Source organism: Choloepus didactylus, chromosome 2 (genome assembly GCF_015220235.1).
Source record: "Choloepus didactylus isolate mChoDid1 chromosome 2, mChoDid1.pri, whole genome shotgun sequence".
Classification (NCBI taxonomy): domain Eukaryota; kingdom Metazoa; phylum Chordata; class Mammalia; order Pilosa; family Megalonychidae; genus Choloepus; species Choloepus didactylus.
This window is the reverse complement of record NC_051308.1, coordinates 203,521,821-203,535,631: the sequence shown is the minus strand read 5'-3', so window position 1 is coordinate 203,535,631 and position 13,811 is coordinate 203,521,821. Positions and strand designations below refer to the sequence as shown.

At 40.0% G+C, this 13,811-nt stretch overlaps 1 protein-coding gene across 2 annotated transcripts in view; it reads right to left on the bottom strand.

Annotated features, from left to right (window-relative positions):
* Positions 1–13,811, bottom strand: part of EIF2B3 (eukaryotic translation initiation factor 2B subunit gamma) — a 222,993-nt gene that overhangs the window by 23,779 nt on the left and 185,403 nt on the right. The window lies entirely within an intron of this gene.

The window sequence follows — 13,811 nt, the reverse complement described above, 5'->3', positions numbered from 1 at the left end:
AGATGGTTTCTGTTCTCCGGGGAAAAATTTCCCCAAAAAGCTAATAAGGAAGTACAGAAAGTCTGACACAGAAGCTCCTGGGACAGAGATGGTTTACATTTGACTACTAGTTTGTCACCAAAGAGTCTCATTTCTTTTTCCAATGTGGTAATAGGGGAATGCTTCCTACTCAGAAGTTTAAGAGCCTGAGAACGCATGCTCTGGAGCTAGGCAAAGGATAAAAAGAGTCAGCAGATAAAAAGCAGTCGAAAAGAACTCAAGTAGCCATAATTAGAGGCTACTAAATGGCTATTTTGAAATCTGGGATATAAGAGGGAACCATTTCTGGGAGGAAGAGGCTGGAATGACTAAGGTCAGATTTCACAGTAAAGGACTGCCTGGGTTTTCCTTATGTTTAGCAGGTCTGTTTGAGGTTTACAAGAACTTCTCACATTGCTTGTTTCCTCTAGTTTGTGTGTTAACTTCCTCTGCCTTAGATGCATAACCACCACTCTAAAGTCTGCAGATATAATAGGGAAACGTGGGTTGGCTGAGGAGAAGCTGGGAGCTCTCCTGAGACTCCTGGTCAGTGGATCTGGTGGAAGGCTTTGAGACACACCTGACAAAATGTTTACTGAGTTGAGTGTGTAGCTGTCTTCTGACCACTTGTTTCCTTAATTGTTCCCCAGCATCACTACTGTGGTCACATGTCACCTCTATCAGCAAGGCTGAAGTACTCTGGAAAAATTCCAAGTCAACAAAGCTTTCCCTTGTCCAAGAAGAAATTCCAAGATCAAGGATTTTATTGGAAGCATATGTGCTTGATCACGTTAGAGGGGACAGGCAGTTAGGATTATATCAAAAGCCCTCTCCAGGTTTTCAATCCATAGTAATGACTGCCTTTTCTGCTCAGTGTCTAAGGAACAAAAGACTCCCTATAGCCCAAGAAAAGAAATGGCCCTACTGTCAGGACTACAGTTTTTGCATCCTAGTATTAACTCCCACATTGGCACTAAGGACTCTGTTGTGCTAGGGTCTGGATGTCTTCTACTAGAAGCTGCTCGGAGCTGGCTAAAACTAAGTATGAGGATTTTGGTTCTCATCTCTCCTTGGTGGGTTCAGATTTTAAGAAAAGCTGCAGGCCTTGGGAAATTACCCTGTAAACCTTGATGCTTAGTGGAAGAGAAGGCCATGAGACAAACACAGATGTCTTATAGTAAAATCACTGCTTGGCCAGGCACATCACATCATATCATGCTGTGATATACCACATGAGGAAGAAGCTCTGATCTGGGAAGCAAGAGTGCCTCTAAATTCTTGTTCCTCTTCTGGCTTTAGTTAGGACTGTCTTCAGTTCATTCCAGAGAGGAAAGGGAACTTACATTATCTAATGTTTAATATATCTCAGTCATTGTGCAAAGCATTTTACATTCATTACATAATCTTTCCACCAAACCTGCAAGGATGGTGGCATTTATTCTAATTTTTTACAGAGAAAATTGAGGCTTACAGAGGTTAAGCAAAGTGTCCAAGTGGTAAGAGACTCTCCATTCTGTCAGTGGCTCCTGTCTCTGCTGCAGACTGAGCAGTATATGGGAAACAGCCATGAAACTACTTGGTAACTCTGTGGACAGGCAGTTTCTTCCCTGAGAGTCAGTTTGCAGACTTTCTAAATCGACTTATAACACTGGAAGAGAAAAGTTTGGAGCTGGAGACCAGGGTCTGCTTTAGGTCAACTCATTACTTCAGCCCAAAGGTTAAGACTGAATCACCCATAACTCCCCAGGTCCCAGAGCCTCCTAACCTTAGCCCACTTATCAAGTGGCCCTCTAGATAAAGAACCATGTATTATTTTTAACGAGATATTTCAGACATAGAAAAAAGTCTAGAGAATAATACAAACACCTCTGTACCCACCAAACAGCTCAAGAAACAAACAATACAATCTGCTCTCTACTTTGATCACGTACCTCTCCTTTCCCCACCAGAGGTAACCACTATCCTGAATCTGCATTTTTATTATATATATATTTGTAGACAATATAAAGTATTGTTTTGCATGATAAAAAGTTTATGTAAATGCTATCATTCTCCATGTACCCTTCTGCAACTTCCTCTTTTTCCCTCAACATCATATTTGTGATATTTATCTAGGTTAATGCATGTACCAAGCCATAATATTGAAGACATGGCCCACCTTTCTCCTCTCTCTGGTCACTCTTGCTCTAGGGTCTTCTGGATTAAAATGTACAGGCTCCAGTGAGCAGGCTGAAAATTGTCTCCTTTGAGTTCTATGTGCCTTCCTTCACTATAAAAAGGATTAGTGGTGTGAAATCTCTCTCTTCTAAAAGTCCTTATATTCTCCAAGCAGAGGTTAAGAAGAGAGTGATTTTGGGGAAATCAAAGCAAAGACTGGACAGCCTTAACAAATGAAACTGTAGAATTTTCCGTCTAAGAAGATGGGTTTAGGGCAGATGGTTCAAAGGTAGGGAATGAACTAAAAGTACTTAGGACCCCTTAAGTCCTGAAGTTTCATATTTGACTTTTTAAGATTGTGACTGAAGAAATGTAGACAATTCTTTTAACAATAATGTTCTTTTTTGCAACTCTAATTACTATAGACTTAATTTTATGTGTAAGGGGGGTTCACTTTTATACCTCAACCTACCCACTTGTCAATAGTTTATTTTGTTTAATTTTTTACTTGGCTATATTATGTCTTCAAGTAGGGTTTTCCAGAAGGATTCATGGGTGATACATATCTTTTTTTTTTTTTTTTTTTTTTAATCATCATTTTATTGAGATATATTCACATACCACGCAGTCATACAAAACAAATTGTACTTTCGATTGTTTACAGTACCATTACATAGTTGTACATTCATCACCTAAATCAATCCCTGACACCTTCATTAGCACACACACAAAAATAACAAGAATAATAATTAGAGTGAAAAAGAGCAATTGAAGTAAAAAAGAACACTAGGTACCTTTGTCTGTTTGTTTGCTTCCCCTACTTTTCTACACATCCATCCATAAACTAGACAAAGTGGAGTTTGGTCCTTATGGCATTCCCAATCCCACTGTCACCCCTCATAAGCTACATTTTTATACAACTGTCTTCGAGATTCATGGGTTCTGGGTTGTAGTTTAATAGTTTCAGGTATCCACCACCAGCTACCCCAATTCTTTAGAACCTAAAAAAGGTTGTCTAAAGTGTGCGTAAGAGTGCCCACCAGAGTGATCTCTCGGCTCGTTTTGGAATCTCTCTGCCACTGAAGCTTATTTCATTTCCTTTCACATCCCCCTTTTGGTCAAGAAGATGTTCTCCATCCCACGATGCCGGGTCTACATTCCTCCCCGGGAGTCATATTCCACGTTGCCAGGGAGATTCACTTCCCTGGGTGTCTGATCCCACGTAGGGGGGAGGGCAGTGATTTCACCTTTCAAGTTGGCTTAGCCAGAGAGAGAGGGCCACATCTGAGCAACAAAGAGGCATTCAGGAGGAGACTCTTAGGCACAAATACAGGGAGGCCTAGCCTCTCCTTTGCAGCAACCATCTTCCCAAGGGTAAAACTTATGGTAGAGGGCTCAACCCATCAAACCACCAGTCCCCTATGTCTGTGGTCATGTTAGCAACCATGGAGGTGGGGTAGGCGAATACCCCTGCATTCTCCACAGGCTCCTCAAGGGGGCACTACATCTTTTTTTTTTTTTTTTTTTTCCTTGTTTGTCTTTTTTCTTTTTTTTTTTTTTTAACTTTCCCTTCTTTTTTCAAATCAACTGTATGAAAAAAAAAGTTACAAAGAAAACAAACATACAATAAAAGAACATTTCAAAGAGACCATAGCAAGGGAGTAAGAAAAAGACAACTAACCTAAGATAACTGCTTAACTTCCAACATGTTCCTACTTTACCCCAAGAAAGTTACCTAATATAGCAACATTTCTGTGAACTTGTTCCTACTACATCCATCAGAAATTAACAGACCATAGTCATTTCTGGGCATCCCCAGAACGTTAAATAGCTTATCTGTTCTTCTTGGATTATTGTTCCCCCTTCCTTAATTGCTCTCTACTGCTAGTTCCCCTACATTCTACATTATAAACCATTTGTTTTACATTTTTCAAAGTTCACATTAGTGGTAGCATATAATATTTCTCTTTTTGTGCCTGGCTTATTTCGCTCAGCATTATGTCTTCAAGGTTCATCCATGTTGTCATATGTTTCACCAGATCATTCCTTCTTACTGCCGCGTAGTATTCCATCGTGTGTATATACCACATTTTATTTATCCACTCATCTGTTGATGGACATTTGGGTTGTTTCCATCTCTTGGCAATTGTGAATAATGCTGCTATGAACATTGGCGTGCAGATATCTGTTCGTGTCACTGCTTTCCGATCTTCCGGGTATATCCCGAGAAGTGCAATCGCTGGATCGAATGGTAGCTCTATATCTAGTTTTCTAAGGAACTGCCAGACTGACTTCCAGAGTGGCTGAACCATTATACAGTCCCACCAACAATGAATAAGAGTTCCAATTTCTCCACATCCCCTCCAGCATTTGTAGTTTCCTGTTTGTTTAATGGCAGCCATTCTAACCGGTGTTAGATGGTATCTCATTGTGGTCTTAATTTGCATCTCTCTAATAGCTAGTGAAGCTGAACATTTTTTCATGTGTTTCTTGGCCATTTGTATTTCCTCTTCAGAGAACTGTCTTTTCATATCTTTTGCCCATTTTATAATTGGGCTGTCTGTACTATTGTCATTGAGTTGTAGGATTTCTTTGTATATGCAAGATATCAGTCTTTTGTCAGATACATGGTTTCCAAAAATTTTTTCCCATTGAGTTGGCTGCCTCTTTACCTTTTTGAGAAATTCCTTTGAGGTGCAGAAACTTCTAAGCTTGAGGAGTTCCCATTTATCTATTTTCTCTTTTGTTGCTTGTGCTTTGGGTGTAAAGTCTAGGAAGTGGCCGCCTAATACAAGGTCTTGAAGATGTTTTCCTACATTATCTTCTAGGAGTTTAATGGTACTTTCTTTTATATTGAGATCTTTGGTCCATTTTGAGTTAATTTTTGTGTAGGGGGTGAGGTAGGGGTCCTCTTTCATTCTTTTGGATATGGATATCCAACTCTCCCAGCCCCATTTGTTGAAAAGACCATTATGGCTCAGTTCGGTGACTTTGGGGGCCTTATCAAAGATCAGTCGGCCATAGATCTGAGGGTCTATCTCTGAATTCTCAATTCGATTCCATTGATCTATATGTCTATCTTTGTGCCAGTACCATGCTGTTTTGGCAACTGAGGCTTTATAATAAGCTTCAAAGTCAGGGAGTGTAAGTCCTCCCACTTCGTTTTTCTTTTTTAGAGTGTCTTTAGCAATTCGAGGCATCTTCCCTTTCCAAATAAATTTGATAACTAGCTTTTCCAAGTCTGCAAAGTAGGTTGTTGGAATTTTGATTGGGATTGCATTGAATCTGTAGATGAGTTTGGGTAGAATTGACATCTTAATGACATTTAGCCTTCCTATCCATGAACATGGAATATTTTTCCATCTTTTAAGGTCCCCTTCTATTTCTTTTAGTAGAGTTATGTAGTTTTCTTTGTATAGGTCTTTTACATCTTTGGTTAAGTTTATTCCTAGGTACTTGATTTTTTTAGTTGCTATTGAAAATGGTATCTTTTTCTTGAGTGTCTCTTCAGTTTGTTCATTTCTAGCATATAGAAACATTACTGACTTATGTGCATTAATCTTGTATCCCGCTACTTTGCTAAATTTGTTTATTAGCTCTAGTAGGTGTATCGTTGATTTCTCAGGGTTTTCTAGATATAAGATCATATCATCTGCAAACAATGACAGTTTTACTTCTTCTTTTCCAATTTGGATGCCTTTTATTTCTTTGTCTTGCCGGATTGCCCTGGCTAGCACTTCCAGCACAATGTTGAATAACAGTGGTGACAGCGGGCATCCTTGTCTTGTTCCTGATCTTAGAGGGAAGGCTTTCAGTCTCTCACCATTGAGTACTATGCTGGCTGTGGGTTTTTCATATATGCTTTTTTATTATTGAGGAAGTTTCCTTCAATTCCTACCTTTTGAAGTGTTTTTATCAAAAACGGATGTTGGATTTTGTCAAATGCTTTTTCAGCATCTATTGAGATGATCAATTGATTTTTCCCTTTCGAGTTTTTAATGTGTTGTAATACATTGATTGTTTTTCTTATGTTGAACCATCCTTGCATGCCTGGAATGAACCCCACTTGGTCATGGTGTATGATTTTTTTAATGTGTCTTTGGATTCGATTTGCAAGTATTTTGTTGAGGATTTTTGCATCTATATTCATTAGGGAGATTGGCCGGTAGTTTTCCTTTTTTGTAGCATCTTTGCCTGGTTTTGGTATTAGATTGATGTTAGCTTCATAAAATGAATTAGGTAGTGTTCCATTTTTTTCAATGTTTTGAAAGAGTTTGAGTAAGATTGGTGTCAGTTCTTTCTGGAAAGTTTGGTAGAATTCCCCTGTGAAGCCATCTGGCCCTGGGCATTTATTTGTGGGAAGATTTTTGATGACTGATTGGATCTCTTTGCTTGTGATGGGTTGGTTGAGGTCTTCTATTTCTTCTCTGGTCAGTCTAGGTTGTTCATATGTTTCCAGGAAATTGTCCATTTCTTCTACATTATCCAGTTTGTTGCCATACAGTTGTTCATAATATCCTCTTATAATTTTTTTAATTTCTTCAGGATCTGCAGTTATGTCACCTTTTTCATTCATTATTTTGTTTATATGGGTCTTCTCTCTTTTTGATTTTGTCAGTCTAGCTAGGGGCTTGTCAATCTTGTTGATCTTCTCAAAGAACCAACTTTTGGTGATATTTATCCTTTCTATTGTTTTTTTGTTCTCTATGTCATTTATTTCTGCTTTAATCCTTGTTATTTCTTTTCTTGTACTTGGTTTAGGATTGGTTTGCTGTTCATTTTCTAGCTTCTTCAGTTGATCCATTAGTTCTTTGATTTTGGCTCTTTCTTCCTTTTTAATATATGCGTTTAGTGCTATAAATTTCCCCCTTAGCACTGCTTTTGCTGCATCCCATAGGTTTTGGTATGTTGTGTTCTCATTTTCATTCGTCTCTATATATTTAGCAATTTCTCTTGCTATTTCTTCTTTAACCCACTGATTGTTTAGGAGTGTGTTGTTTAACCTCCAGGTATTTGTGAATTTTCTAAGTCTCTGATGGTTATTGACTTCTAATTGTATTCCATTGTGGTCAGAGAATGTGCTTTGAATAATTTCAATCTTTTTAAATTTATTGAGGCTTGTTTTATGTCCCAGCATATGATCTATTCTGGAGAAAGTTCCGTGAGCACTAGAAAAGTATGTGTATCCTGGTGATTTGGGATGTAATGTCCTGTAGATGTCTGTTAAATCTAATTCATTTATCAGATTGTTTAGGTTTTCAATTTCCTTATTGGTCTTCTGTCTGGTTGATCTATCTATAGGAGAGAGTGATGTGTTGAAGTCTCCCACAATTATTGTGGAAACATCAATTGCTTCCTTTAGTTTTGCCAATGTTTCTCTCATGTATTTTGTGGCACCTTGATTGGGTGCATAGACATTTACGATTGTTATTTCTTCTTGCTGAATTGCCCCTTTTATTAGTATGTAGTGGCCTTCTTTGTCTCTCAAAACATCCCTGCATTTGAAGTCTATTTTATCTGAGATTAATATTGCTACACCTGCTTTCTTTTGGCTGTAGCTTGCATGAAATATTTTTTTCCATCCTTTCACTTTCAGTTTCTTTGTGTCCCTGTGTCTAAGATGAGTCTCTTGTATGCAACATATTGATGGTTCATTTTTTTTGATCCATTCTGCGAATCTATATCTTTTAATTGGGGAGTTTAATCCATTTACATTCAACGTTAAAACCGTGAAGGCATTTCTTGAATCGGCCATCTTATCCTTTGGATTATGTTTGCCATATTTTTCCCTCTCTCTATTAATATCCTTTATTGTACCCATACCGAATCTCTTTAGTACTGAACCTTTCTCCAAGTCTCTCTGTCCTGTCTTTGTTTCTCTGTCTGTAGGGCTCCCTTTAGTATCTCCAGTAGGGCAGGTCTCTTGTTAGCAAATTCTCTCAGCATTTCTTTGTCTGTGAAAAATTTAAGCTCTCCCTCAAATTTGAAGGAGAGCTTTGCTGGATAAAGTATTCTTGGCTGGAAATTCCTCTCACTCAGAATTTTAAATATATCGTGCCACTGCCTTCTCGCCTCCATGGTGGCTGCTGAGTAGTCACTACTTAGTCTTATGCTGTTTCCTTTGTATGTGGTGAATTGCTTTTCTCTTGCTGCTTTCAGAACTTGCTCCTTCTCTTCTATGTTTGACAGTGTGATCAGTATATGTCTCGGAGTGGGTTTTTTTGGATTTATTCTATTTGGAGTTCGCTGAGCATTTATGATTTGTGTATTTATGTTGTTTAGAAGATTTGGGAAGTTTTCCCCAACAATTTCTTTGAATACTCTTCCTAGACCTTTACCCTTTTCTTCCCCTTCTGGGACACCAATGAGTCTTATATTCGGACGTTTCATATTATCTATCATATCCCTGAGGTCCATTTCGAGTTTTTCAATTTTTTTCCCCATTCTTTCTTTTATGTTTTCATTTTCCATTCTGTCATCTTCCAGGTCACTGATTCGTTGTTCAACTTCCTCTAGTCTTGTACTATGAGTGTCCAGAATCTTTTTAATTTGGTCAACAGTTTCTTTAATTTCCATAAGATCACCCATTTTTTTATTTAGTCTTGCAATGTCTTCTTTATGCTCTTCTAGGGTCTTCTTGATTTCCTTCATATCCCGTACTAGGGTCTCATTGTTCATCTTTAGTTCTTTGAGTAGCTGCTCTAGGTGTGTCTCTTCTGGTCTTTTGATTTGGGTGCTTGGGCTTGGGTTATCCATATCGTCTGGTTTTTTCATATGCTTTATAATTTTCTGTTGTTTTTGGCCTCGTGGCATTTGCTGACCTTGATAGGGTTCTTTTAGGGTTTGTAGACCAGTTGAAGTCCTTATCTCTAATTTATCAGATCTACAGCTTCGTGGAGTACACTTTCTCTAACTAACCAGCAGGTGGCGTCCACAAGCCACCTGTTCTCCACAAGCCAGATCTCCCCCGCTTAGCCTTTTTGGTGAGTGGGGGAGTGAGTCTTGTGGGGCCCAATTGGTGTCCCAAGCTTGCGTGTGTAGTTGGTGTTGCCTGCCCTGTATGTGGGGCGTGTTTCTGGGCAGTCGGGGAGGGGGGGTGGCCCTAACAATCAAATCTCCCTGATGATCCTAGAGTTTTAAAGCTACTGCAATAGTCTAATCCTTCAGTTCAGTCCTGCCACAGTTTGTCTCTGCCACTGACCCACAAGTCTTTGGTATTGGCGTATGGCTCCTGAGACTTGCAAGTGGGCCCCTCTTCCAGGCTGTGCACCCCGGGTCCTCTGTTGAGGGATGACTGTGCTATGTCGCAGGTGAGTGCCGTCCCCCCAGGGCAGTTCTGGGCTGCTGGGCTGTGTTGGGAGGCTCCCAGTCTGCTCAAATGATGGCTGAATGGGGCTCTGTTAATTCACACTGCTCCCCCTTCCCAGCTCTGGGACATTCAGCTGAGGTTGCAGGGAAGGCTAATGTCCACGCCCAGTTTTGTGGTGTGTGCCTGTTATTTGAAGCACTTCCGTCACACTGGGTTGTCTGGGGCAGCTCTGGGCTATGGGGCTGGCGATGGGCAGGAGTGTTTCCTGTCCACCAGGATGGTGGCTGTGAGCGGACACCCCCCTTTTCTTGGGAAGTTGTGTTGTTTAGTGAATTTTCTCAGCCACTGGATTATTGCCTTTTGTCTCAGAGCTCTCTTAGTTCTGCTCTTGACTTGACGTGCCCAAATTTCAATTCTTTGAAGCTTTCTGTATTGAGCTTCTTAGAGTAATTGTTTTAGAAAAAGCAAAAAGGATTTAAAAAAACAAAGAAACAAAAAAAAAAAACGGCCCTCCTCAGAGATCTAATGGGTTATTGAAATGCTAATAGACAAAGCAACCAGGGCCATTAAGGAAAAGTGCTCAGGGCAGAGAGATCAGCCTTGCTTCGGGATTTGCATATGCACCTCAAGGCCTGATCTCCGCCCTTCCCCTTTCTGTGTTCACCAGAACTCCAAAAATCCTCTGCTTTTATTTTGGAGTTTTTCGTGTTGTTTTTTTTCTATGCCTGTCTCCTCTCTGCTGGGCTGGCTGCTCTCAGAGTCTCTGGTGTCTGGCCTCAATCTATCTATGGTTGGAGTTTGAATCAGTAGAATGAGTTTCCGGTAAGAGCAGCCACTGCAATTCTCCCTTCTCCTTCCTGGAGCTGACAGCCCCTCCTCCCCCGGGACTGAGCCTGGCAGGGAGGGGCGCGGGTCCCCTGGCCGCAAAAACTTACAGATTTCGCTGATCTCAGCAGTTCCACGTTTTCATGAGTGTTGTATGAAGTATGCCCAAAGACAGATTGCTCTGTGGTGTCCAGTCCACGCAGTTCCTGGCTTTTTACCTACTTTCCTGGAGGAGTAACTAAAACATACAGCTCACCAGTCTGCCATCTTGCCCCGCCTCTCCGGGTGATACATATCTTGATCCTGGAATATTTTCTTTGGTTTTTGTATATCAACCGTAACTTGACTAGCTATAGGATTCTTAGGTCACAACTGTTTTCTCTCTAAATTCTCTAGATGTTGTTTCACTGTCTTCTGGCCTTACATATTGCCATGGAGAAGACTTAGGCCAGCTTGATTTTTTTTCTCTTCTACATGCCTTACATGGTTTTCTTCAGCTGTGTGCCTTGCTATTTTGCAAAAAGGGTGTCTGCTATTCCTCCTTTAGTTCACCCATGCCCCTGTCCCTTATGCTGGCTGAATCTTGGTGTTCTGTTTTAAACTTGGTAGTCTAACATGGTAGTTATCTAGACTTATTATAGATAAAACTTCCTTCTCTGATTATGGCTCTTTCTCCCACATTTTGGTGAGTTTCAAAGAGAAAAGTACTCATCTACTATTTTCCCTAGAATTATACAGGGGTCCCTTGCAGATACTCAGCCAATTTCAGTATGGGGGGTTGGGTGGGTATTAAATCAGTAAATATTTACAGGGTACCTCGTGTATATATGAAGTGCAGTATTAGGGGCTTAGGGGATTCAAAGACATATAAAAAGCCTTGATAATAAAATTCATACTAGACTTTGGATTCCTGAGCATCAGGTGTCATATAAATTTGAGGTAGAAGAAAATGAGAAAGACAAGCCGGAGCCTTCTCTTTACAGCTCTTCCTACACCTACTCCAAGGTGGTCCTATTAGCCCTGAGGACCTTGGGCAGGTGTCCAATCTGCTGTCCAGAAAGCCTCAGCATCCCATCACTGCTAGCAGAGACAAGCAAACCAAGAACATGAGAAACTCCCTTCTGGACAAATTTATGCTCCTACTCTGCCACTCAGTCCAGATGTAATAGCCGCAGGGTAATCAAGTCTCACATGACTGCAATTTAATTACCTTTCCCAAATTTACCATACATAATTAAAACTAAATGACCCCAAAATAATGGAAGAAAGTTCACTTGGGATCCAGGATGTCTGATCTTATCACCAGGAGCTATTTTGCAGGATTGGGTAATCTCTAATGGCTTTCCTAGTCATTAGCTCAGTGTGGGCTGTCTAAAACTTTACTTCAGTCTTTTTAGATGAAAAAGTAGCAGGAACAGCCAACTTAAGTTTTACTATTTCCCCAGCTAGAAACTTTATTAGGCCATCCAGGGATCATTATGCCTCCTCCAAAATAGCAAATGACTCTTAGATATGCTAGGCCTTATTTCTGAACTTCTATCATAAATGCAAGCTGTAGTTTCTAAAGGAGCTATGACTCTTCAGGTCAATTCAATTCACTATCTGTAGACTCTGAGGTGGTATTAGAGAGCTATTACTTTGTCCTCCCAATCACAGAAGTGGAGAGCAAGGTTGCTAATTAGAGCAAATACGAAAGTTAAGGCACTGTCTTCCTTGGAAGGTTTGAGACAAGATGAGACAGAAAGTAGAAGCTACAAAGCCTCAGGAGCTACTCTGGAACCAGTTGAGCAAATGGATAAAGGGGACAATGTCTGTCAGTTGAGCGCAGTAGTATGGAATGGTGCATGGAGTGGCAGGAAAGCAATGAGAAAGAAGTCTGGAATGCTACCGCTACCATTTATTCACATGTAAAAATGTAGGAACTGAGTTGGATGACTTCTAAGGTCTTGTCTCGCTCTAACATTCAAAGGCTGGATTGGAACCAGATCATGAGAAAAGCACACAATGAAGTTCAAACTTTAATCGAAAGGAAAGGGATGCCTTCAAAAGTTTTTAACAGAACACGGACATGATCAGAGATATTCTTTAGGAGGACAACCCTGGCAACACACCACCTCTGTGAAATGAGTTAAGATAACAATAATAATAATGACAACAACAATAATAAATAGCAGCTAAATTCTATGTGCCAATCACTGTTGTAAGTGTTTTATACTTAATTCATGAAGTACTACAAATAAACCTATGAGGTGGTTCAATTTTACCCCATTTTATAATGAGAAAATCAGGGACAAAGAGGTAAAGTCATTTTCCTAAGTGGCTAGCAAGTGATACTTCTAGGATTCAGTCCAGCTGTCTGACTCTACTTCAAAGGAGCAATTGTGGAAGGGACAATTTAGAGGAAGAAAGATGGGAGACAGGAAAATAAGTTACAGAACAGTATAATGATTTAGGCAAGAGGCAAGGACTTTATCTTTGGGTCTGACTTCTCCTAACCTCTAATCACCAACTAACTCCTAGATATTTCTACACAGCTGGATGTCCCACAGGCACTTCCAACCTCACATGCCCTACATAGACCTCGTCTACCCACATATCAGCTTCTTTCTCGTGCTCCCTCATCTCAGTGAATATACTGCCATCTACTCAGTTTCCCCAGCTAGAAACCTGGGCTTCATCTATCAACTGTCCTTTCTCTTACCCCTTATATCCTTTCCTTGGTCATTCCTTGTCAGTCTCCTTAGGTTCTTCTTCTTCTGTCTAAAGTTGCTGATGCTTTCCAAGGCTTTATCTTTTATTTTCATGATATACACTCTCTCTGAGTGATGTCATCTACTCCCATGGCTTTAGTTGCCAGCCCTATGCTAAACACTCCCAAATCTGTACCTTAACCACAGGCTTCTTTCCTGAGCTCCATTCCTACATATCAAGGCATCCTACACATCCCCTTGTACTCAGCTTATCCCAAATGGGACTCATCATTTCCCCACCTGCCATCCTGCAAATCTTTTTTTTTTTTAATTGTGTTATCATATATACAACATAAAATTTCCTATTTTAACAATTTCAAGCATACTATTCAATGGCATTAATTACATTCCCAATGCTGTGCTACCATGACCACCATCTATTATCAAAATGTATCTATCATCCCAAACATAAAACTCTCTTCCCATCCACACTCCTCCTCCATTACTAAATTCCTATCTTACTGAATAGCACACCAGAAACCTTATTGCACAAGCAAGAAATTTAGGAGTTTTCCTTAAATTCTCTCTCATATCACATATCCAGTCAGTGACCATGTTTTAATAGTTTTTATAGCCTTATTAACTCTATGCTTACCTCCACTGGTATTGTTTTAGGTTAGGACCCTTTCTCTTTTACCAGGATTATTTCATTAGTCTTCTGGCCTCCATGTATACCCTCTTCAGGCCATCCTTCATATTATAGCCAAAGGACGTAGGTGCTATTCCCTTCTTTCCTTTTCCTCTCTTCCCCA